This window comes from Ambystoma mexicanum, chromosome 1q, assembly GCF_040938575.1.
Source record: "Ambystoma mexicanum isolate Mex_15411 chromosome 1q, UKY_AmexF1_1, whole genome shotgun sequence".
NCBI lineage: Eukaryota > Metazoa > Chordata > Amphibia > Caudata > Ambystomatidae > Ambystoma > Ambystoma mexicanum.
In genome coordinates, this window is record NC_090922.1 from 1,407,003,781 (window position 1) to 1,407,028,885 (window position 25,105).

The following is a 25,105-nucleotide window of genomic DNA, read 5'->3' on the forward strand; positions in this document are numbered from 1 at the left end:
TTGGGGACTCGTTCCCCACTGACTCACATTATATCCGCCCTATTTACCACATGCGCTATAGGCACTGGGCCAGTCGCGGTCCTAGCTCCTCATACAACACAACTCTTCACTCTCTTCTCTAGATTTGCTATCCAGCACACAATCAATTCAGAAATATATACCAGCTATTTCTCACCCGGCAAGACTATGGCCACTACCCTATCAGTACCACAACTCCCATCAGCCTAACCATACCTAACGATAACTTCTATTTTCCTTTACCCCGCCGTCGTCTGGTACATCCTCCACTTACCCCCTCTATGTCCTCATCATGGGTCAAAACTACTATGCTAATTCCAAATGTATATTGTTTTAACTGTTCCATGTATGATTATGTCACTATCACTCTCGCCTCACACATTATACTGGTCAATTGTTGCACTTATGCATTTATGTCACTTGGCAATGTACACTTTCACAACTCACATTGCTAATCACAGCACTTTGCCTTTCACCACATCACAAATATGGCAAACTCAACACGCCGCAATTACAACGCCCTGACAAAGACCCTATGGTCCAGACATGTGTCGGACACATTGCAAGTTTTTGGCAACCTGATGCCAATACAAGCAAGACTGCGTTCAAGACTCATCATTCACTCGTGCCCGACGTACTACCTTAACTGGTGAAGACATTCACAGTCCAGCACCACAACAAAAAGGGTTCTCACTATCCTCTTACTTCACAATGCGGGACTCCCTGAGCATGGTCCCGCAGGAACCTAGTGAATGGCAGCAGGACACAATACAGCCTATAGAGCCAGATCAGCGCAGGGATCCATCAATGCTCTTCCCACCACATTCCTTGTTTTTAACAGTACGTCAGAGAAGGACACACCTAGTGCTTATAAACAGAGTGGCTGAAATCAGACCTGCTGGACATTTTTATTATACCAGTAGCACGTTTACAGCTAAAATTAAATCATTAACTCTCACAAGACTACGTTGAACAAAAAAAATGGCACGTACTTCGGGCACAAGGTTTGATGGCAAGACTTCTTAAAGCTAGCTCTAAGAGATCCCAGGGTGGTGTGTTTTGGACGAGGAGGGGCAGGATGTGGGTGGGAATGGCCATAGGGATTAGCAAGGCCATGGGCTGTCAACGTGCGGGTAAATAACCCAACACCTAAAAGCTGTGTGTCCCTCCTAATATGCTATGTCTTCCTAGATGTACTCTAATACAAAAGATTTGACTTATAGGTGGCATTTTAGCACCACTTAATAGCCAATGCTAAAGGAAGCGTTCTAGGTGAAAAGATTTTTTTATAAAGATCTTTTAACCCAAAAAAAAAAAATAAGAATCGATTTAGAAAGACCGCTCTGTGACCGATCGGAGCAGTGTTTCCAAATTGAACTGTCACGCCCCTGCGGCGCACACGAGTGCGCATAGGGGCTGATCGGCACTAAAGGACCCGGTAGCGGACGCAACAGTGTGTTGCATGTGTGTGCTTATTTTCGGGGAGTGTGGGGGTGCTGAGGGAGGGGTGTTCACGGGGGTGAAACCCCCTGATTTTTAACAAATCCTGTCGGGGCAGGGTGGGGTTCACGGGGCGAGGCAATGTGGGTTTTTGCTTTTTGTAGGCCGCCCAAAATCGGCCGGAAAAAAAAACAAAATTGCATAGAACCAAAGTAAGTGCAGAATGCAAAAGTATCCGACGATACAAGGGCAGGACACTTAACCATAATTTAACAAAGGAATGCTTGGCAATTCTTGGGTCAACAATAAATTAAAATGTTGGGTGCGTCTCCCGTGTAAAGAGTAAACTGTATGGCAATTTTCAAGTGCAAAATGGCGTTATATTACTAGGCAAACGCGTTGCTGTTAAAAATGATACAAATGAAACAATATCAGAATCCGAGTGATTTGCCCGCGGCTGAAATTACCGCGGGCAAATCGTTTGCATGAGAACGGTGCGAACTACCAAAAGTTTGAACCTTTCTCATGCAAACACACTTACATGCTATGGGCGCTGCAGGGGTCTCCCCCGCAACCCCCCGCTCACTATACTGTAAAGAATAGTGAGCAGGGTGTTGCGGGGGATACCCCTGCAGCCCCCGTTTATTTTTTATATTTTACAGGTGTGTTGCAGGGATGTCCCCCGCAGAACCCCGCTCACTATACCACACAAAATAGTGAGCGGGGTGTTGCGGGGACACCCCTGTAGCCCCGCATTCTTTTTTTTTTATACTTACCTACAATGCTACCACCAAAGGTTCGAACTTTTGGTGTTCGAACCTTTGGTGGTAGCATTTTCAGGACGTTTTGACCATGCAAACTTTTGCGTGCGGTCAAAACGTCTTAAACCCAATATCATAGTAATATAATAACAATATTATTAATACCAATGCACATTAAATTTAACCATACAGGAAATACATGATATTCTGTATTTTGTGTAATTTTGCTGTACCACTGAGAAGAGTTCGCAATACCTCTTGCACTCTTTCCAGTACATTTTAAGTGTTTTAATTAAAAACGTATGCACTGCCCAGGTGACCGCTATATCGTGAAGTTGTTGTAAAAAAGCTGGCGACATTGAATGAAGCCATATGCTTTAAGAGGTAAAATAGTAGGGTGAGGAATAGAGGGATATTTGTCACAGCAGAAGTATGCAGTCAGCGTTTAAGCATGCCTTGGATGGGGTAGCTCTCTGTTAAAGAAGCCTTTTTGCCTGGTGCTATACACGAACGGTCGCTTTTTGGATTTATCTATAGAAGACATTGAAGGGAGATGTAGTTCCTGATGAAGGGCACACGTCTGAAATACATTTCTGCCTGTGTCAAAATCCAGGGACTTTCTTCGAGAATTGTTGAGTGGTTTATTTTCGAGTTGTATGATTCTAACTAGGTATTTGCAGTTGTTCATACTATATGTACTGTGGGTTATTATTTATTTATTTGTTTGTCAAGAGCCATAGCCCGCAGGCATCAGGGCGCAACATTTAACACAACAACAATAAGACAAGAGAAGCAGAAACAGGAGCGGCCAGGGAGGAATCAGCCAAACAACAAGGTTTTTAAGCTTCCTTCTAAACGGGTTGACCACAAAGGTTCAGCTGGTTTTTGGCAGGTTTCATCAAAGGTTGGGTAAATCCATTGCTGCCCATTTCCCCATATATCACCCTCCTAATGAGGCCCCCTGTATTATCTAAATCCTTGGGACCTTCCTCAGCCAGTTGCCAAAGAGACTTTGCAGCAAGAAGCATCGCTGACGGTTGTAGAACCCTTTGGGGTTTCAGACTGCTCAACCATGCGGATAGGACTCCGCTGCTGGTGACGTCTTCCGTGATATGGGAATGGTGACCCAGGTGAGGCCAACCTGCCTGACCAGTGTGCTTCAGGCTGGATTAGATCATTGGAGCCTACACCAGGGAACACTGCAGTACCTGTTGAAGTCTTCAGAGTGGGTTATCCTGCAGTTCGTAGACACTTTGCTCTCTTTGGTGCGACATCTCTTTCCTCTCCCCTGGATTACTTCGGCTGCAAATACATCAATGGACTGAGGTCCGGGCGCTCCATTTCCCACTGAAGGCGATAGAAGGGATGTGCCTCACTTTTATTCGACTAAACCTGCATCTCTAAATCCCAATGGGACCTCTGCACTCAAAGGACAAAGTTCCGGTGCCGACCACGCAGGGAGGTCATTCTCCTATTTGACCCTAAACATTCAAAGGAACTTCATATGCACCCAAACTTTGTTCCAGACAGGGTGACACTTGGGACACAGATTACGACCTCCTTTTTGGGTGGGTGGCATTCCTCCAGTAGCCAAGACTTTGCAAGTCTAGAGACTAAACATGTGCACAATGAAAAAAAGAGTGGAAACAGGCCTTCTCTTGGTATGCCCATGCCTACTGAAACACCACACCATCCCAGTGGCAATACAGACTGTGCCAAAGCCTTTGCAATTCATACAGGAGCTAAATACCTTACTCTTCCATCAGTACCAAGGTGCCAACTAGGCTACCAATATTACTGCATCTCATGATAGCCCCATTTTATATTTGTTTATTTGTATTTGTATTTATGTATTGGGTTTTTATAATACGCCAATGCACAGTGTGCTTCAAGGTGCAACAAGGCAGGGGCGGGGGAAAACATGGATGACAAAACAAAAACGGTCATACTAGGCCTAGGTGACATTCGGATCGTTCAAGAGCAGTAACAGAAGTGCAGGGGAAAGGGAGAGCGGGGGGAGCCGGACGGTTAGCAAGTGCCCAGGGAGGCCAGTGGACAGAGCCCAGTGAGAAGACAATGCAGTGGCAGATGGTCCACATGCTTAGTGTGAGGAACAGGCTGGAAGAGCTAAGGGGGTGCAGGCACAGCCAGGCTAGTGAAAGGGGAGGTTGCACAGAAGGGCAAGTGCAGGTTTGGGGGGGTTGAGGGAGCAGTCAGAGGAGACCAAGTGCAGATGTAGATTGGTAGGGGAGAGCCTCGTGCCCTGTAAGAATCTGAAGGAACAAGGTGGCCAGTTAAGAGGAAGGAGTAGGGGGAGAAGGAAGGAGGAAGAGAAAAGGAGAGTTTTGAGAAGCGTCCAGAACTTAAGGAGATCAGGCTCAAGTCTGAGAGGTGCAGGGAGGCCATTACAGAGGGAAGCACCTGCAGAGGAGAGGGATCTAACCCCACTCTCTGCGTGGAGAAGCGTCTGATCTGCAGAGAGTTGGGGCTAGAAGACCGAAGGGCTCTATCAGGGAAATGTAGGGAGAGAGAGTTGGATGTAGCGGGGTCCCAGGCCCAGAAATCCTTGTGGATGATAGAGATTTTGAACTTGATCCTTGCATCAACTGGGAGCCAGTGGATAGATTTTAGGACTGGAGAGATGAGGTCCCTGGGCTTGAGAGCAAGGATAAGTCTTGCAGTCCTATTCTGGATTAGTTGAAGGGGGCGAAGTGAGGAGTTAGGTAGGTTGAGGAAGAGGCTATTACAGTAGTCCAGCCTGGAGAGGACAATAACTCTGGAGACATTGAGTTTCTGGGGGAAGGTTAGGAAAGGAAGAATGCCTCTGGGGAAGTGAAGCTGAAAATGAGCCTTTTTGGCAAGGTCCGTGATGTGAGGAGAGAAAGAGATGACACCAAGAATTGCTGATCCTGCTCCAGAAAGGCCCCAAATTCTGAAAACCAGTAAAATTCCCATTAACCAGGATAAAACTGTGGTACCATTGGCATCCTGATCCAGCTTGGCTTGCTGCCACTCGCTACATGCTGCTGCCATCCTGCTACCCTGATGACCTAGATTATCCAGTGACCAGAATTGCCAGTCCAGAAGTGCTACCCGGTAACCAGTCCCTGCCCAGCTGACCCTGTACGACTGATTTTGTCCGGCTGTTCTTTGTTAGACCAGATCGGTGTGGTGACCAGAACGCTGACTGTTCCAAAATCCTAAACTAAAGTGGACTCTGAGTATCAATAGGAACCATAGAAACCCATAGTATGCCTTGCCCTTAGTTCCCCTCTCTAAGTCATCCTATCTTTACCCAGATAACCTATAATACCGTCAGAATCATTCTTGCAACCCTGCCATTGATTTCTAGTGCTGGCGCCAGCTCTTCAGTAATTTGTCTTGTAAATTCTAAGTTATTAATTCTATTTCGACTGATCGGACTGGTTTTGCCAGGGCGGGTGCTGGGAAGCTAGGGTTGAATTCGCGAATAACCCTGGGGCTAACTGTGTCCCTCTTTGGAAGCCTAGGCTCAATGCTCTAGTGTAGAGTAAAACTGTTCTTGTCAAAACTGATTTCTTTTCCTTTTTCACCGCTCCATTTCACTCAAAACTCACCTTTCTAGATCTTGCATAACTCACTTAATTTACCAGCTAGAGACCGAATTTCACTTCCATATTGTACCTATGATCTATAGCTACAACCCAACACAAACTCTACTCTAAATCAGTGTATTTCCCCGTTTCTATCAAAAACCGTTTAGGTAATTTCGGGCGGGAATTGCAAAGTTTGCAAAGTTTCCAACGTGTCCTTTGCTGCAACATGTTTTAAAACCTGCCACTCATTTCTGAACTGTATGCTCTTGTTAATCCATCGATTGTCATTGTTAGTTCCTGTAAATTGTTGCTGTAGTGAGGAATAATATTTGCTTCAAGGTTTTTACACCCATTTCATTATTTTATTCATCCATTTAGAAGTGTCATTTTTAGTATTGCCAGGGTTTGAAATCCGTTTTTCTCTCTTGGGGAGGGAAGGTCGGATTTCAATTCGGTTTTCCATCTGTCATTACTGATTACCTGCTTCTTCTGTTAACCCACTCAGAATTATTTGTGCCCCGAGGGAACCTCGCAGGGGGAAATTCTAACTCAAGTGCTATCTTACCTAAAATCAAAAAGTGCTCCTATTCCCTGGTGTTTTGTCGATGTGTAAATAGAAGGATAAACTAAGTACATAGCTTACATTCCTATTGTTATGATCACCCCCTTGGTGATTGCAGCTCCAGATTAAAAATTGTATGATTTCTTTTTAATTTTCAAATATATAAATTTTATATTTTACCAACCAGCCTGGTTCATGATCCATTGTGACCCGGGATATTTGAAAAGGGGGTGTGGTATGAGTGGTGTACCATCTCAATATTGAATCTAACATAAAACATAAGCATTTCAATTGCGCGCTGCATACTAGGCCGAGACTCAGGGGTGCGCGCTGGATTAAAATACTTAACAAGGGGGAAGGGAGGATAAAATACAGTCACGCTGACCCACACATTCAGGGCTTCGTTGATACCGCAGTTCCCGCACTCAAGGTCTCCACCCAGAGTATTGATCTCCAATTTTAATCTCCCTTTACTTCGTGTTACAAGAGATGTGTTTTCATAGTTGGAAAAATACAGCTGTGCATGCTTAGATCTTTTGTAGACACTTTGGGCCTGATTCACAGAACATGGTCCTATGGGATTGCACCATTATAAAAGCTTCTGTGAATCAGACACTTAATTTGTGTTGGGCCAGGGGTGTCGTGCACATATTGGGGAATGCAAAGGTGGGGTGGTCGGGTCAGTGGTGTGGGGCTGCCTCCGGACTGGCTGGGTGGGGTTAGAGGCCTACTGGCAGTTTGGTGGAGATGAATGGACGCAGTATGGAGCCTGGTGTTGTTTCACGCTCTTGCAGGGCACATTCCTTTGGAAGATACTAAATATTCGCAACACTGGAGGGACGAGGGGAAGTGATCTTCCGTGGGTCCGTGGGAACAGGGCTCTGTGGATCCATTCTGTTTCAATGATATTGGGCCTAGTGAGCTGGGTTGTGCACACTCCTACTGTTTTGGGCCTAATACAAAATGGAATTGTGTGCTATGTGTTTCTTAGTCCATTGTCCACAAGGCTTTCTGGGGCTTGGGTCCAAAATACCTTCAGCTATCCCTCCGCAAATACTTCCCCTCTCGAGCTCTTCGTTTCTCTAACTCTAACTCCCTCAGGGTCAATTGTTATCAAAGAAATAGGCTGGGGTAGATCTCCATCTTCGGCTGGGGCCTCCCTCTGGAACAGGCTCCCTGCCACTCTAAAACTTGAGGAGAACCATCTCCGGTCCTGGAAGCACCTCAAGACCTTCCTCTTTGCTTCTGCCTTCGCACCCCCTCTACCCTGCTGATCTGGACTCTCCTGGTACCGTGCACCTGGCCACCCTCTGTCCTCCAGGCCCAGGTTCCTGCTCACCTTGCCACCCTCCCACACTGCCTCTGGGCCACCCCTTGCACTGGGTTCTGTATCTGTACCCATACAGCCCCCCTTTTTCCTCCCTGCACTTAACTGACTTACCCAGTCTGCTGCCAAAAACTCAGCGCTTGCCACTTGCTGGCTGCACTACCACTTTTGTTGCTTTTATTACTTATTTATTTATTTTTATTTATTCTGTTCTCCATTGCTCTGCACTTTCCACTCCTCCCCCCTTCCTTGCACCTTTTCCCCTCCCCCTCTCCCATGTACTTGCACGTTCACAATTTCACTGGGCCTTGTAAGATAATTGTTTTGTTCTCCCTTGTTCCCCTCTCTTGCCTTGTCGCTCTCTGAAACACTTGTGTATGAGCGCAATAGAAATAAAATATCAATTCAATTCAAATTAGTGCCGCGCATCTACTTGTAGGTGCTACAGTGCCTCTACATATTGCCTAATGGTGCGGATTGGTCCCCCCTTATACACTACATCACCTCATATGGTGTTCGCCTTACCTGGAAGCGCCTAGGGAGGTGGGATAGGCTTATTTCCATCCTAACATCATGTTAGACAGCATATCAAAAAAATTGTCAACGATATTATTGAAAAAGTTCAAGGCTTGGGCTGAAGGCAAGTGACTTTTGCATAAGTATTAAACCCGTTTTTTCTAAGACAGATTCCACATTAAATTATATATGTACATTACAAACTATTTTGGCTGTGGTTGCAAATAAGAATACAAATCTATATTTGTGCTTTGTCGACTTTGTCAAGGCATTCGATTCAGTCCCTCAAGCTCGTCTATGGGGAAAAACTTTATTCTTGGGGCATTGATTCCCAATTGCTATATTTCATCATGGCCTTATACGACGATACCTCTGTTATGGTACATGGCAACCAAGATTGCCAATTAACTCAAGTTATCCCTACTAATTGCAGTCTGAAGCACGCATGCCTCTTTGCACCCCTGCCATTTAATCTGTACATCTCAAATATGGCCCTAGCGATCGGCTCAGCACATAATTTTCCTCCTTTGATGGGTGGTGGACCAGTCCCTTGGTAATGTTAAGCAGACAACACTGTACTACTGGACCATACTTCGATAGGCCTCCCGCGCTCAATTGATGCCTTGATATTGCATGCAAAGCAAAATAATCTGAGCATTAACATCAGTAAAACTAAAATAGTGAGGACTGGGTAACATTCTGCTTGGAAAATTGACGTCATGCCATTAGAAGTAGTAGAGAGCTACACTTATCTTGGGTGGGGTGCCTATCACCCCACGCCCCGTATGTAAATACTATGGTGATTTCCTCACACCCAAGGTTCTTAGAAAATGGCTTGTCTTGTAAAAATCTGTCAGTAATAATGGGGGCAATAACACAGTCATTTGGCATTACTCTTGTATCCAAGTCTAGTATGAAGTGGCTAGAGGTCTTGGAGGGAAAGATTTTGAGATCTTTAGCGTTCCCTCCTCAGTGCTGATAGAGCCCCTGAGGCTGGAGTTTGAATTACAGTCTCTGAGGTGCATTTGGCTTCTCCAGCATTACAAATTTGTTATAGCTCTGCAGACAGCATTGTCACAGCCCGATTCTCTTTTGGGTCTAATTGCTAATCATCATAAGCATCCACACTCAAATACATATTTGTTGGACCTTCACACCACTTTTCTGAAGCATTTAGCAAATATAAGATTAACCACAGCAGACTTAGCAGACTCCACAAACTCTGATCAATTATTAAAGAATAGAACAAGTGTTTGGGATGTCGACACAAGTCTGTTTGGTATACAGTGAAGAATATAACAAAAACAAATAACGAATGACAATTTCAACAAATTGAAAATAACAAAATAATTGCGAATGTTTTAAAGAAAATATATGTGGGGTGGAGTAAAGGGTTAAATATTGTGGGGAGGGGGTTGGGTGGGTTTTTAGCATGGGGAAACGGGGGATTGGAGCAAGGGGAAACGGTGGTTTGGGTTAATTCGTTAAAATGTCATTTGTTATTTAAGGATTTGTTTTTATCGCATGGAACCGTCTGTGTTTTTACTTTACTTTATTATATTTATATAGACTCTATTAAATTCACCTTCATCTGTGGCATGAAAGCCAGTCAGCGGGATGACACATTGAATGTCATTCGCATAGTTAGAAAACATGACTCCCTCCTGCTTCAAAAGGGCAAAAAAGGGAGCAATGAAGATGTTATAAAAGCATGGGGAGATGCAGGCCCCTTGTGGCACCCTGAAATCCACAGGCACCGGCGCAGCCTCTACCTCATCCACAGAAACCCTACTTTCTCTATTGGCTAAAAAAGACACTATCCATTGAGCTGCGAGAGGTGAAAGATTGGCCACCTCCACCATTCTGAAAACCAGAATGGCGTGGTCAACCAAGTCAAATGCAGTTGACAAATCCAATGATATTAAGAGAGACGGAGATCCTTTATCCAATCGCTCCAAAAGTCTTGATTTCAATTCCAGTAATGACGTCTCAGTTCCATAGCCCCTTCTGAAACCTGATTGATGGAGGTTCAAGATGGGGAATTCGTCAAGGATTTTCAATAAGAATGGCGTATTAGATATGGGCCTATAGTTAAGGGGAACTTCCGGATCAAGGGCAGGTTTTTTCAGTATGGGGGTGACCAAGGCTTTTTTATATCCACTGGAACAGACCCTTCTGATAAGGAAGAGTTGACAAATTTGCAGATAGCATCCAGGAGGACAGGATTTAATTATCATTGAAGAACACGGGTCTCCTTTGCACCTGGTAGCTTTCAGCTGTTCTACAACTGTAGCCAGGTCCTCAACCCCGATGGGTGTAAAATTAAACTGGGGAATGGAGGGGCATCTAACAAAAGACTCCCGCCTGACATCTGTCGAAGAAGACAAGCAGTGTTTATTTTTTATTTTTTGAAACTATGTCCAAACTAATGCCGTTAAGCTTGTTTCGCATCGTGTCTTGATTTTCTTGACAGCAGGAGGCCTCCTCAATTAAGGAATTAGCTAGCAGAGGGGATATTTCCTCCTGTTCCTTAAATATTTTGAATAATTCTTTCACGTCAGACTTAGCGTTATGAATTCTTGAGTTGTGAAAGTTTTTCTTGGCTGCCACAATGTCTGATTTATACACTTTAGCAGCTGATTTGTAAATCGCAAGAGATTGGGGACATGGATTGGCTTTACACAAATGGAAGAGTTTAAGAGACAATTATTTCAGTTTGTACAGGTCCGGTGAGAACCAGGGTTTGCTTTTTTTCCCTTCTAGGTTGTTTCTGGGTTTCAAAGGGGCCAGGGAATTGGTAATGGCATCTAGGTTATCAATAAGAATTTCAGACATATCAGACACAAGTGTGGAGTCCCCAAAGGGGGGTATTAGAGCCGATTAAGGGTTCAATTATTTCACAGGTGAGCAATTTCAAGTTCAATACCAGCGTGGTATGGGTCTTTCTGTTATTGACCTATAAAGAGAACGTAGCCAAAAACAAAAAGTGCGCAAAGGCCGGACCAAGGACAGGGGGTAACCAGAAAGTCTTGGCTATCAAAGTTGTTCATTGAGACCCAATCTAATATGTGGGGACACAGATTTATTTCTTAAACCCAAAATCAGTGAGAGACAGCTCTAATTTTGCTGCCAGTGCATCATCTTTGTGGCCAAGCCAGTAATTAAAATCACCTAGCAAGATGAAAAGAGAATTAGGCTTAAGAGTTGCTAGCAGATAATTAGACAGTGCTAAAATTAAGTTTTCTGTTAGAGAGGGGGGCCTATATATTAAAAGAAGATTAACTGTCAGTTCTGCATTGAGACCAACCTTTATGTGCATGGCTTCTATACCATCCATGATATGGCAATGTACAGGTCAAATGGTGAGGTCCGCTTTATATATGAAGGCAACCCCCCCCACCTCTCCCTTCTGGTCTGTCAGAGCGAGACATGACATAGCCCTCAGGAATAGCTAAATCTAAGGCAGGGCCAGCAGTATTGGAGCCCCATGTTTCAGTGAGTGCTGCGATATCAATGTCTTTATTTTCCAAATAATCACAGTCCTCATGAGCATGTTTGATCAGGGATATAGTATTTAGGAGCAGGCATGCTAGTTTAGGAGCAGATTTGATGACTCGTTTCACCAGCTCTGATGTAGTAATAACAGTTTCTGGTGTTAGAGTGTCAGACTGCGCGATGTCAGGCTGATGGGAAGGGTCAGCGGTAGTCTGAGTCCCCTTTAAGAGTCCCAAATCGCTCGCTGCCTGTGACGAGGAAAGTGAATAAGTAGCACAAACATCCACACAGGGAAGGACGCTAAGCGTTGCGTTAGTAATAGGCAAATGAGCAGCTAATGAAACAAAACGTACCGCGGTTTCGTCCACCATGCTAGCCATTCAAACGATAGAGATGTTTCTTGCGGCTCTTATGGCCGCCAATACTTCAATGATTCCCATGGTTGAAGGCAACTCACTAGCAACGTAGCTAGTCCCACAGGTCCCGGACACGGACCGGCACAGACCGGCTTGCCCCCTTCATGCCGGCGCATTCGCGCCGGGTTTCTATGGAAAAGGAGGCAAAGACTTATGGGTAGTGTAGTTTAAAACTGAAGTGCGTGCAGAAACAAAGGTTTCTCATTCAAATCGCACAGAGTTAGAAAAAGGTTTACACAGAAGGAGGCTACAGTGAGAATGGATGCACACAATATTAAAACAAGAAGGCTAAAAGAAAATGTTAATAAAAACGAAGTTAAAACTCAGGCAAGTTAAAACAAATAGCAGCAAATACACAAAGTAGGGTAAAATAAAGGCCAGCAGTAGGGAGCTATAAAACAACAATGTGCAGAGTACACTTAAAAAAACAAATTAACAGATGTATTCTGCACAAGGCTTTTGCCCTAATGCACCATGCTTGTACCTGGCTAAACCTTGTAGTACACAATTGAAAAGATTCATTGCTTACATAAGATTCAACATATTACCCCACCAGGGAACACGTTGGCAGCTGGGCAGGACCCTGTATAAGGATAGAACATGCTGATTATGTAATGCTGCCATTGAAACTTCTCGCCATGTTCTTACCGGTTGTCCGAAGCGAATGAGCTTATACTTGAAGGGATAATCTCACTTGTCTTCACACATTGAATTCCACTCAATTTTGGAATAGTATTTATTGTACCAACTCAACTGCAGTGACGGCATATGCTTTCTACATTTGGAAGGAGCTGCTTCGTGTTTTAGCATTGAATTGACATGATTTGTATGCTTTAACAATTTTTTCTGACAATTTGTGACAGGGTACATTTTAGACTGCTTTGATTTCATTCCTAGTTGCGGTAATCAACTCTTGTATTCTATGTATTTGGTTACGTTGCCCGCTTTTATTCCCATCTGATTATCAAATGTATATATGTGCTGAAGGTTTATAATGCTTTACCAAATGCACAATTCAAACAGTTAAAAAAGATATGTTGAATAAACAACTATTGAAGAACTTATTCTCATTTCATTTAAGATAGATTTTTCTAAATTGTTCAGATCTTTAATTTTGTTTATACTGTTGGTCCAATTAATGAGATTATTATTTACTTTGCATTGAGACAACTATTGAACAAATTGTTGTGAATATACCTATCAATCAATAATTTTCAAAACTGTGTGGCCATTATAAGCCATGAATATGTGCTGGGGACAGAGTATCTGAAGTAATCTACTGAGGCACGGTAGATAAGTATTTTACATCTTTAATCTGAACCCTGAGCAGAAGCCTGCACCAGGCTGTCAAACAACAACGAACTGGCCCGTGTGGAATGTTGATCCATGAACAAGGAACAACATTCCACACGCGCCAGCTGCAAGATACAACATATCTTCTCCCCTTACCCCCCCCAAACAAAACAGCAAAGGGTAATATATCACACAATAAGATAACAAAACATGTGAAGAGAAAATGCTGGAAGGAAAATAAACCATATGAAAAATATCATTAAGAGTCACAATAACATTAAAGGTAATTACAATTCACCATAACATCTCCATACCCTGAAGTGAATACAATAAAACATAGAAAAATGATAGCCAACACAGGACGGTGCTAGCTGACACCCTAGCACACATAATCCCTGAGTTTAACAGGAGGACCACAAAACCTCACAGGGTGCCCCTCACTACACCCATTCCCGTCAGACCTGACATGACCTTCGCCAGCCTGCACTTCCTCCCCACTCCGAGCACCATCCAAGACCTGCCCCTTCACCACACGCCCAGGAACAGACCCATTCGATGGTCCACCATTCTCTTCCAACACGCAATCATCCTTCCTCTCAAGCGTGAAGTCTAACACACCGCCCACATCACTCTCCAACTCAGCCTCCATGTTCGAACCACCATCCAACACCACAACCCGCCTCTTGCTCCACTTAGAGCCATCCTCCAACTGTACATAACCCTTGCCACATTTGACAACACTCTTAGAAGGTAAGAATGTACAACCCCCTTTCTGCACAAATCTTGGATTTTTTATGCACACATGGTCACCCACACTGACTTGCAACTCCTTCCTTCCCTTTTGGGAAAACCTCAGAGCCTCCTGGCGAGCCAGAATTCTGCGCTGTACACCATCAAGATCCAACTCACACGGGCCACCCCCACCCAATGCCAAAGACCTCAAAGGTGTCCCCGGTTTCCTCCCCCTCATCAGTTCTACCCGTGCTCACTGACAAAGTCCTGCGATAAGCCGACAAATACTCAGAAACCACCTGCTGCCACTCCAGCCCTTTGGCCAGGGCCAATTGAATAGCACTTTTAATCACTCCATTAACTCTTTCCACCAGACCATTGGCACTGGGATTGTAAAGAGAGGTGCGAGGGTGGTCTACACCACACCACCCCAGAAATTCCCTCAACTGAACACCATCATCAGTGACCAAACTGCCCAGAATCCCTTCCCTGTCGAAAAATGTTTCCAGGAAAGCAACGACACATTCAGTTGTCACCCTGCCAAAATGCTGCCACCTCCACCCATCTAGAGGTGTAGTCCACCAACACCAACAAGAACCTGCACTCCGGCTGTAAGCACTCAAAGGGACCTATGATACCCAGAGCCACATTTGACCACACTTCTATGGGAATATCAACCACATGGACAGGCTGGGGGGCGAACCACCCTGCTCTTGTCGCTCATGGCGCATGCATGACAATCCTTCACTACCAACTCAACATCCCGATCCATGGAAGGCCACCAATACTCCTCCCGCAGCCTCCTCTTGGTCAAAGAGCGTCCCAAATGCCCCTCATGGGCCAACGCCAGAAGGCTATCCCTCAAGCATGTTGGTGGAATCAACTTCTCGCCTCTTGAAACACCCCAGCGACCAACCACCAACTCATCCAGTACTTGGGAATACCCTTTACCCTCTGGTCTGCTCTTGACCGCCTCCCAACCCCTACTTAAACCTTCTCTGACCCAACCTAGCTCAACATCCCTTTCACTCTCCAAGGTCCAAACCGATTTATCGATGGCAGGAATGACAAACGCAATCTGAAACTCCTCATCTACCCCAACACCACCTCTTTACAATTGACACCCTCTGACACAGGCAGAGGCAAACGTGATAATCAATCGGCAACCACGTTTCGTTTCCCAGGCAAATATTCCATGGTGAAGTTGTACTCCTGCAACTCCACAATCCACCTAGCTATCCTTGGAGACACAGTCACCCCACCCAGAGTGTTGAACACAGGCACCAACGGCCTATGATCTGTCCTGACCACATATGGAATACCCCATAAGAACGTCCTAAGTGTTTAGACGCCCATCTCGCCACCAAAGCCTCCCGCTCAATTACGGAATAACTGTTTTCCACCCCTCTCAAAGTCCTAGACGCAAATGCCACTGGTCTGGCTTCCCCTTCACACCATTGCTCCAAAACAGCACCCAACCCCGCCACAGTGAGCATGGTTTTGCACTTGGGGTCAAGAGACCTTAACCATGGAGTCTTGTCCACGTCATTCTTCACCACCTTGAATTCTTCCATGCATTTGTCAGACCACACGAACCTGGCACATTTCTTTAACAAAGCGCTCATGGTTTTCTCAGAATAATTAGGAATGAATTTCACATAGTATTCTGCTAAACCCAAAAACACCTTCACCTGATCCTTATTGGCAGGTACTGGAGTGTCATTCACCACCTGTACTAAGTCAGCCTTAGGACTGACACCTTCAGCACTGAGGTTGTGACCCAGATATGTCACCTTATCCACACCCACCTGACATTTTGCCAACTTCACAGTCAAACCTTTCACTTTCAGCACCCTCATCACCTCACGTACCCCGATGTCATGCTCCTCCCTGCAACTGCCCCACACCAAAATGTCGTCCTGGAAGTAGCATACACCCAACATGCCACCAAATAACTTGTGCATCAACCGCTGGACCACAGCTGATGCCGAAGCAAGACCAAAAGGCATACGGCAAAAACTATACGCTCCAAACGGAGTCACAAAAGTGGTGAGCGGTCTGGAATCCGGGTGTAAATCAATTTGGTGATATGCAGCGTAGAGATCAAATGTAGAAAAACACTTGGCCCTACCCAGGGTAAGCAATAGTTCATTAATATTTGGCAAAGGATGGCGATCGACCTAAATGTTCGAATTCAACTCCCGAAGGTCCACACACATCCTAAAATTGCCATCCCATTTCTTGACCAACACTACCGGGAACAACCATTCTGAATTCTCAATAGGCTCAATGACCCCTGACACCATAAGTGTTCAACTCTCCCTTTAGACCATCCCTGGCCAACACTGGGACACCCCTCACTTTGGGCACCTTGGGCACTGCACCCCTTTTTAAAATAATGCGGTGGGAAAATCCCTTGTGCCTCCCCAAAATATCATAAAACACTTCAGGGAAATCCGCCTTCAGTGACTCGGGCGTCACTTGACTCTCCACAGCCCCAACCTCCTCAGGCATCACTTGACTCCCCACTGCCATGTAATGTAGTCCTGTCCCGACCACCTCTTGAACACTCAATACCGGAACATCCTTCCCTGGATGAATTTCAATGTTCAAGGCCGCTTGTTCATCCCACCCAAATAAGCTCGTACCCTTGAGCGCCACATAGAGTTTACAGATCGCTTGCCGACCCTTGAATTCAATGCAAGCCCGATCATGACCCCAACACACTATTAGGATTCTGTCCATAAGCGCTGGGACTGATGTTAGATGCATGCAAAGTTGAGACCTCCTTTCCCAATATCTCCACATAAACCTCCGGAGATATTATAGTATAGGGCGAGCCTGAATCTACTAGCATGTCTACAGGATGACCATCCACCAACACCGAAACCCACGGACCTTTCCGTGACACCCATTCCACATGCAGTATCACACCCTGCTCAGGCTTAATCTGGAGCCCATCGTCCTGATCCAAAACACCACCCTCCAACACCGCGCCCACCACAGCATTAACCGTACACATGCGGGCATAATGACCCCTACATTTACACTTTCTGCACTCAATGTTGGCAGCAGGACATTCCTTGGAACCAGTCAGATGGCTAGACCAGCCACACTTCCTACAAGGCTCCTTTTGTCTGGACAACCTACCACCTTGGTTGTCACTTTTGTAAAACTTTTTTTTATTGTCTATGCCACCACCTCTATTGCGAGGTAATACAGCCTGGATGACATCTCTGGATCCCTCCTTCTCAGTAACAATTTGTACACTTGCCCTAGATGTTTCAATTGCTCTGGCATTCTCCACCACCTTCTCCAATGGCGGGTCACTTTCGATCCAAAGCCATCTTCTGACTGCTGGTCTTCATCATTATCTGGTCTCTAATATATTCATTAAGAATCTCTGAAAACCTGCAGGTAGCCATCAAAGCTTGCAAAGCTGTCACAAAGATTCACCCGACCCCTGCGCCCTGGAAAAGAACTTGTAACGCTCCAGCACCACATTTATTCTCCTGCCAAAACGATCCTCCAGATCCTCTTTAATGCAGTCTCATATGCACTCACCACCCTTTCTCCTTCGCCACTCCCAGGCACTGTCACCACCTCCCCTGACAGATGGCAAAAGACCTGCAAGCCTTCAGTGCCAATACAGTTCAAAAGCGCTCCCTCCTTTTCGTCATCATCAAATTTTTCACCCCCAGCTGCCCTCAGATATACCTTGAAGGAGTCATTCCACTGGTCCCATGGGGACGTAGGCTCACCAGGAGTAGGCAAAAATGCCGGGGGCGGCCTGGCAGCTGAATGAGACATGTCTTAACAACTGAAAGCGCCCAGCTGGGTGGCAGCTATGTGACAGGAGGGAACCAAGCACAACACTTCCTCAGTACATAGCTGCACTTCCCCTTCCCCTTGCGCTTTGGCCACTTCAAGCTTCAGTGCAAGCGCAAAATGTCACAGTACTTTAATGGGCCTCCTCCTCCTAGGCCACATCAAGCAACAGCACATCACACAACATATCACAGTACCTTGATGAGGAAGGCTTTGTAACACACCTCCAAGTCAGGGCGTTTCATCCAAAGCCAGGTCACTGGCCACGACGTCCTAAATACTAACAAAACGGTGTGTGAGCACAGAGCATGCAAGAAGTCCTTTCCTTGAGTGATTTATGCAACCCATGGGCGTATAGCCGGAAAGCATGTCACGTGAGCGTAACACCGCCGGCTATGTCTCCGCCTCCCGGCTGCCGGAAAAGCGTGTCCACGTTCTTTCCCCAACTCAAGTTACAGCTCCAGCAGAGCGGACCTGAGGACCGTTGATGCCTCCAGCACCGCGCACTTTGTCCTGGCCTTATGCCCGCCTCATCGGGCACCGCGGCGGCAGCCCCTCCGATGATCACAGCCAGCCGCGCTGGGCACTGCAGCAGCGGCTCCTCACACGGCCGCCCCCGGACTGGGGAGCAGCCTCCCAATGATCACAGCCAGCCGCGCTGGGCACGGCAGCAGCAGCCTCTCTCACGGCCGCCCCCCGACTAGTAGCAGCCTCCGCAATGAAGCTGGCCGCGATGACACTGCGGCGGGGTGCCCCTTATCAGACCGCCCCCACCTGGGAGCAGCCCAAGCTCAGCCAGAATGATCAGGATCTGAACCACAGCACCCCCGGGTGTTGGGGGCAGCGGTTTGGCTCAGGGGGGCAGCAGCTTGGCTCACCCCGGCAGGCAACGCAGCTCGCCACAAACCACAGAGCTCACGCTTGGACGGTGCCAGGCCCAACCTCGATGCGCTCCGCGGCTCCTGCTCTCGCCGATCCAACCCAGACCGGGAATCCTGCGCACATGGAGTATAGGAGGGTTAAGATTTCCTCTGTCGCCAATGAAGTAATCTACTGAGACATGGTAGATAAGTATTTTACATCTTTAATCTGAACCCTGAACAGAAGAAGCCTGCACCAGGCTGGCAAACAACAACAAACTGGCCCGTGTGGAATGTTGATCCATGAACAAGGAACAACATTCCACACGCGCCAGCTGCAAGATACAACAGTATCCTTCACTATAGGATACTTTTTCTTTCCTATCCTAGGATCCCACAAGAATAACAATTACAGTTACAAAAGGAATGGGTGCCTTCCAATTGCCCAGGCTCCACTTATCCTTTCCTCTCACACCCTAGTATTCCTCACCCTGACCTTCCCACTGTCTCCTCTCTACTTCCACTTGTCTCCTCTCCCACTACTCCATCGTCCCACTACACTAAATTTCACCCACACCTATTCCCCTAGTCACCTTCATTTCACTATTCCAATCATCTTTCCCAAACACTCTCAGTCACATACAATCTCCCTCAGACTCAAATTACACACACACACACAGGCACCAAAGTACCACTTTCTCTAATGACCCAATACCTCACCTTGCACACGCTTTCTCCAGGTCTCCTCCATGCTGTGCTGAACCATTCTTCCTCTGCCTGGTCCACCTTCTTTTCCCTTGACCTCTCCCGAACAACACACACTACCATGTCCGTTCCACCCTTCTTTATCCCACCCTTTGATTGGTCCTCCAGGTCACCTGGTTCCCCTGGACATATTTGCCGCTTTTTTCGTTTCACCTATGCCGAATTACAGGTATTAAGAAAACATAACCCCCCCTTTTTGCACACAAGTCTGCCGCCCACTACAAACAATGTCAATGTTAGAGTTTGTGTCTCATCAAATAGAGCTTCGGGACCACTGCTCTGACCGGTGAGAGCCTCCATTGCTTTCCCACTCTCCACCACCTCTCGTCCCAGTGAATTCTGAATTTGAGTATCCACTGCAAGAACTTCTAGTAGCCACAATCTTATGGGACAAAAGAGAAAAACACTAACACTGAGCACAGCAGGTAGAGAGCACCAAGAAGAGGTACTTGTAGTTACAGCCAGGCACAGGTAGAATGGATAGAAAATGGGAGCTCCCACTGGGGTAGGACAGCTCTGCAAAACACCTTATTAAATCTCCTGCCCCAAGACACAGGGGCCCCCATCCCCTCTTAAAAGGGTCAGATCCCTGACTTTATAACATAAGATACACCCGGACTAAAAAACAGCATGGCTTCCTGGATACACCTTTGGCAGAGTCAGGTTGCCTGGGGACCAGAAGTACGATTGTGAAATCAACAAATGCACACAATTATATAAGTTTGGCCCAATACACAGCTTCCCAGTGGTCCCTATTGAACCTGTTAAATTCCACCAAGCCCAGTCCCTCACCAATTTCGCAACCCAGCCACCATGAGAGATGGGTTACAATCCTATATAAGCTCAGGCTCTCATTCGACTTGTTTAGGAGCAAGTAATAGGCAGGGTTTGTAGCTGGTTGGAGAACAACAGAGAATGGTGGTACTTGGAGAAAGACAGCAACAGCATTTGATTGGAGAAATATAGTGTTTGGCAGTGGTTGGAGGAGTTAACTTCGGATGGCAATTGGAATGCATAGGTGGAGATGAGACTTGGAGGTGGTGGGAGAAGGACGTAGAAGGTGGAGGAGGACTAACAAATGAAGAGGGTTGGAGAATAGTTAGAATGGGAGGAGGAATAATAGAAGAAGGCCGCTTGGATGAGACTATGATGGGAAGAAGGAATAGAATAAAGTAGTAGGGGGTCTGGGAGGAAAAATCAGAAGGCAACAAGGAGGAGGACATTAGTCACCATCAGGGAGAGATACCAAAGGCATTTGCCAATAGGATCAGAAGATTCACGTGGGAATACACAGCCCTAGGAAGAGGCAGGGAAAAGGCCTAATCTGAAGGGCCATAGCCCATGGTGAGAGGCAGTAGGAGTATGTGGCTTAGATATGTAGAGAAAGCGTGGGTGTAGCGAGCTAAGTGTATGAGTCAGTGCCAAATAGGGGTTAAGTGGAAGAAACCCCTGGACGATTCCCTACCCCATTGGGAATATACCTTTGCAGTGTAAAGGGAAGCCCTTAAGCCATGGTCAGAGTGATGCTCAGTAGATCACACGGGCTGCTTGAAACCCTTAAGCCCGTGTTTAAGAGATGCTCTTGAGATCATTGCAGGATGCGGGAAACCCTTAAGCCCGGTTTTGGGAATCACAGCGTGAAGGGATACTCAAAGAATTGTCACAGGGTGTAGGAAAACCATATGTTCAAATCTGAGGACTGAAGGACTGAGAGATACTATAGAATGTGGAAAACGCATAAACCCACGATTTAGATCTAAAATGGGCCTTGAGTAGAAAGGCCCTGAGCCCATACAGAACCCACCCACTTTTTTGTTTATTAATTTTTCTCCAAAAGTCTGAGGCGCCCTTGTGACATGTACTCAGGGCAGTTGATTACCACAACCCTCCTCTATGTGCATGGGCAAATGGTGGCTGTGTGCCTGCGTCGGCATTCGGCTAACACTAAAAAATGGTCTTCCCACTACATCAGAGAATGTTTTTCACGTGGGAAATCTAGAAATGGGGCTTTCCGCCTACAGTGATTTCTAATACACACAGAATCGAGCACTGCCAGTTCTGATACTCTGCATCAAGAGGTACAACCTGTTTCTTCAAAATAATAAGTCTGATTCTGTTGCAAGAGCAAATTCCACATGACCGACAGCAGGCCACCATCGCTTAGAACATGTCCAAATCAATCTTATGTCCAAACAGAAATCTAAGCTTCACAGAGTGTCTAAATCTAGAACATTCAGAGCAGTCCAATAGGTTGTGTGCCTATGGCATCAGTAAAAGACTGCAGACTAAAGTGGAAATATACTAGGAGTGTAATGAAACAAATACACAGATGAACAGGTTTAGAAAAATAAACATATTCTTCAGCCAACTAAAAACCATCTGCTTCAAGAAAATAAATATAGAATCATTTGCAGGTTGGGAGATGGGGGATATGGGGGAATTTGATTCTTTTGCTGGGACAGGAGAGCGCAGCATAGACTAAATGAGATACACGAGGGGCCACAGGGCTCACTGAAAGTATGACACCATTTGTAAAAATATCCTACGTGAATTTATTGGCTTCCTCTCAAAGCCAGGATACTGTTAAAGATTACATGTATCATCTACAAAGCAGTCACGAGTGGCACTCCAGCGTACCTGGCAGCTAAGCAAATGGTCCAAACCGGCTTGAATCACAACTAGGCCGCAAAGAGAGGACCTGCAAACAATCCTTCTCTTGCACCCACCCTCTGGAACTCTATCTCGGTGTCGGCTCGGAATGACACCACAATTCACCAATTTAACACATCTCTCAAATCATGGCTCTTTCAACAAAATCCGACCAAGGACTAATTGCAATGGATGCACAAACCAACGCACAGACCTCACAGCACTTCGCTACTGTTAAAAGATGCCAGCCCAAATGACAGCTACCTATGGGCCACTGCTCTCGAGCTAGGTCAGTGCTTTAAACAATCACATTTTAAGAAAAGGTGGAATACACACCTATACCTCTTTTTTACCAGGCACCATCAATGACAGTTGGGGATAATTACCTCCTGTGGCATACGGGGTTCAATGCAAGCTTAAAATTGGAGGTAATATCCTATTATACTACATTTACCAAAAAGGTGGAAGCAAAATACGTTGTCTTGCTTTGCCCTTCAATAACACAAGTGAGGGTTGTGACAAGGTCAGTGACTGTCCCCAAAGGGCCTGTGGGTTACGGGCAACCTGCTTTTTGGCTTATAGCAAGGTCACTATCTTAACCTTATCAAGAGGGATTGGAACCCTACTCAGCCTGAGGGAGAAGGCCTGCCAGGGAGAAATCAAATGCCAATCCTAGCCCAAAGGAAGAAGATGTCAGTTGGAAGGGATCCAATTCTTGTCCCCTCCCCATGTGCCAATTTGTATATGAGCAGTACTAAATTGCATCACCCCCATGCCGTTGACCCAAAATTCTGGGCGAGTTTTCTTCGCTCGTTTCCGAAACATAGCAAATCAGGAAGGCGAACAGTCACAATGAGAGCAATAAGCATCCCACACAGACTTGCAAATGCTCTGGTGTTAAAAGAAACCCTCCGTAGAGAAAGAGAACCGGTTTCCAGAGATGCCAACGTGCGCAAGCGTTAGGCCATCAGTTCTGCAGGAAGGAGCAGAGACATGAGCTGGAGTTCCTACGCGACAGTACCCGTAGCCGTGCACCGTACCGCTCCCCGAGGACGACCGAGGAGGAGTTCAGGGCAGAGCCCCTAGCGTATCAATGACTTGGAATAAAGCTGTGGCAGCTCACACAGACTGTGCTTACCTCACTGGGACCGCTCCTCAATTCCCCAACTTGGAAAGGCAGCCATTCCAGCAGCACAGTGGCCCTGCATAGAGAACCGAGGCGGGACTTTACCCAGATTTTAAAACACACGGTAATGCTGATCCCTCCTGGGTGGGGAAGAAAGGGCAATATTGGTGAGGGAAAGAGGACCAAACAGGAAGTAGGGAGGGGGTTTAAAGAAGGCAAAGGGAACAGGAAAGTGTGGTTTGATCAGGTCAGGTCAGAGGAGGTGGAGGTGGCAGAGACAGATCCAGCTGGAGGCTGCAAGGGAGGAGGAAGGACAGTGGAGTAGATTGTGGAGGGGATTTTCAGAGCAGGTGAGGCATTGGTTACTGAGTGCAAATGATATTGCTTTGTGTGTGACCGTGAAAGAGTGCAAGAGTTTTTAGGAGAGGGTGTGAAGTAAATGTGAGTGATAGGTTGTTTCAGTAGAAGAAGGGGTGGAGTGATACTAGCAGTGAGGAGGAGGGAGTAGTAGTATCAGGGAGAAAGTAATTTCATCGAAGGGTGGAGGCAAGGCTTAGAACGGGTGAGAGACAACGGAGGGACAGACAAGGAGTAGATAGAGTGTAGGAAAGAGGAGAGTAGCAAGACGGCAGTACCAGTAAGTGAGAGGGTAAGGAGTGAATGGGCATGATAGAAAGGGCACCGAACCAGGCAGTCAGTCCCAGGGATTAGACCTCGAACATCTGGATAGAGTATGAAGTCTATTAAGTCACTAAAAAGGTTTGGATACAGAAGGCATTCGGCCTTTAAGTCTTCACTTCTAGTACTCGTCAGAGCTTAGACAGTATGGTTGAAACTATTAAATATTTTAACCTTGGGAGTAGGGACACCAGGAGCGGGGGTTATTAGACGAGAGAGAGACAGTGACATGACCCTGAAAATTCCAATAAATCCCATGAACCGTTTCAGGGACTTGGAGTATTTCTTGAGCCATATGTGCCATGGGATAGGCATCCCCTGACAAAACAATGCAGGAAACCACACAGGCTGGGTATTTGTGAAGGGAGATGCACAATGCACAGAAGGGTCATTACTAACCCTTCTGGACATTGTTTTTTGACCACGTGATAGCCATTTTGCATACATGTTATTCTCTTTCACAGACAATTACAGTACATGATCAATCTATTTCCATTATCATCACCTGCACATAAGGAAAAATTAATACTGCCTGTAGTATTATTTTTATCATAAGCATTATTTCAAAAATACTCTGTCCGGGTATCTCTTGCTGACTTCAAACTCATAATAGGTGTAGGCACCTCTGATTACCACATGTGCTAATGTTAGGTTCTGTATGTTTTATTCCCAATACTGAGAAACCCATCACAAGGCACTGAATGCCTTTCTTGTAATAGGGTTTCACAGAATGACCTGCAACAAAAACGTCATCTGAAAAGCGTGTGGTTTAAATAGATCACGATAGGGCAATAGTACTGCAGAAATGACACATAATCTGCAATAAACCGGAAGGCGTGTTAAAATACCCGTCTCCTGATCTTAAGGTACTCCTAATATGAATTTGCTTCTTTGTTGAGTTGAGACACTATATTGTAGTTTCATGTTTTTTCGTTCTCTGGTGCCAACTTTCCTGCTGTATTTACTTGATGTTCAAAAATACAAAAAAGGTAGCAGGCGTCCCGCTCTCGAAAGAACACGGCATGATAACCTGTTCAGTGGTTTTTACCCACTTTGAGCGCAGT

General features: G+C 45.9%; 1 protein-coding gene across 2 annotated transcripts in view; it reads right to left on the bottom strand.

Moving 5' to 3' along the window:
- LOC138548350 (vitamin D3 hydroxylase-associated protein-like) overlaps positions 1 to 25,105 on the bottom strand; it is a 476,815-nt gene that overhangs the window by 106,961 nt on the left and 344,749 nt on the right. The gene's annotated exons all lie outside the window — the stretch shown is intronic.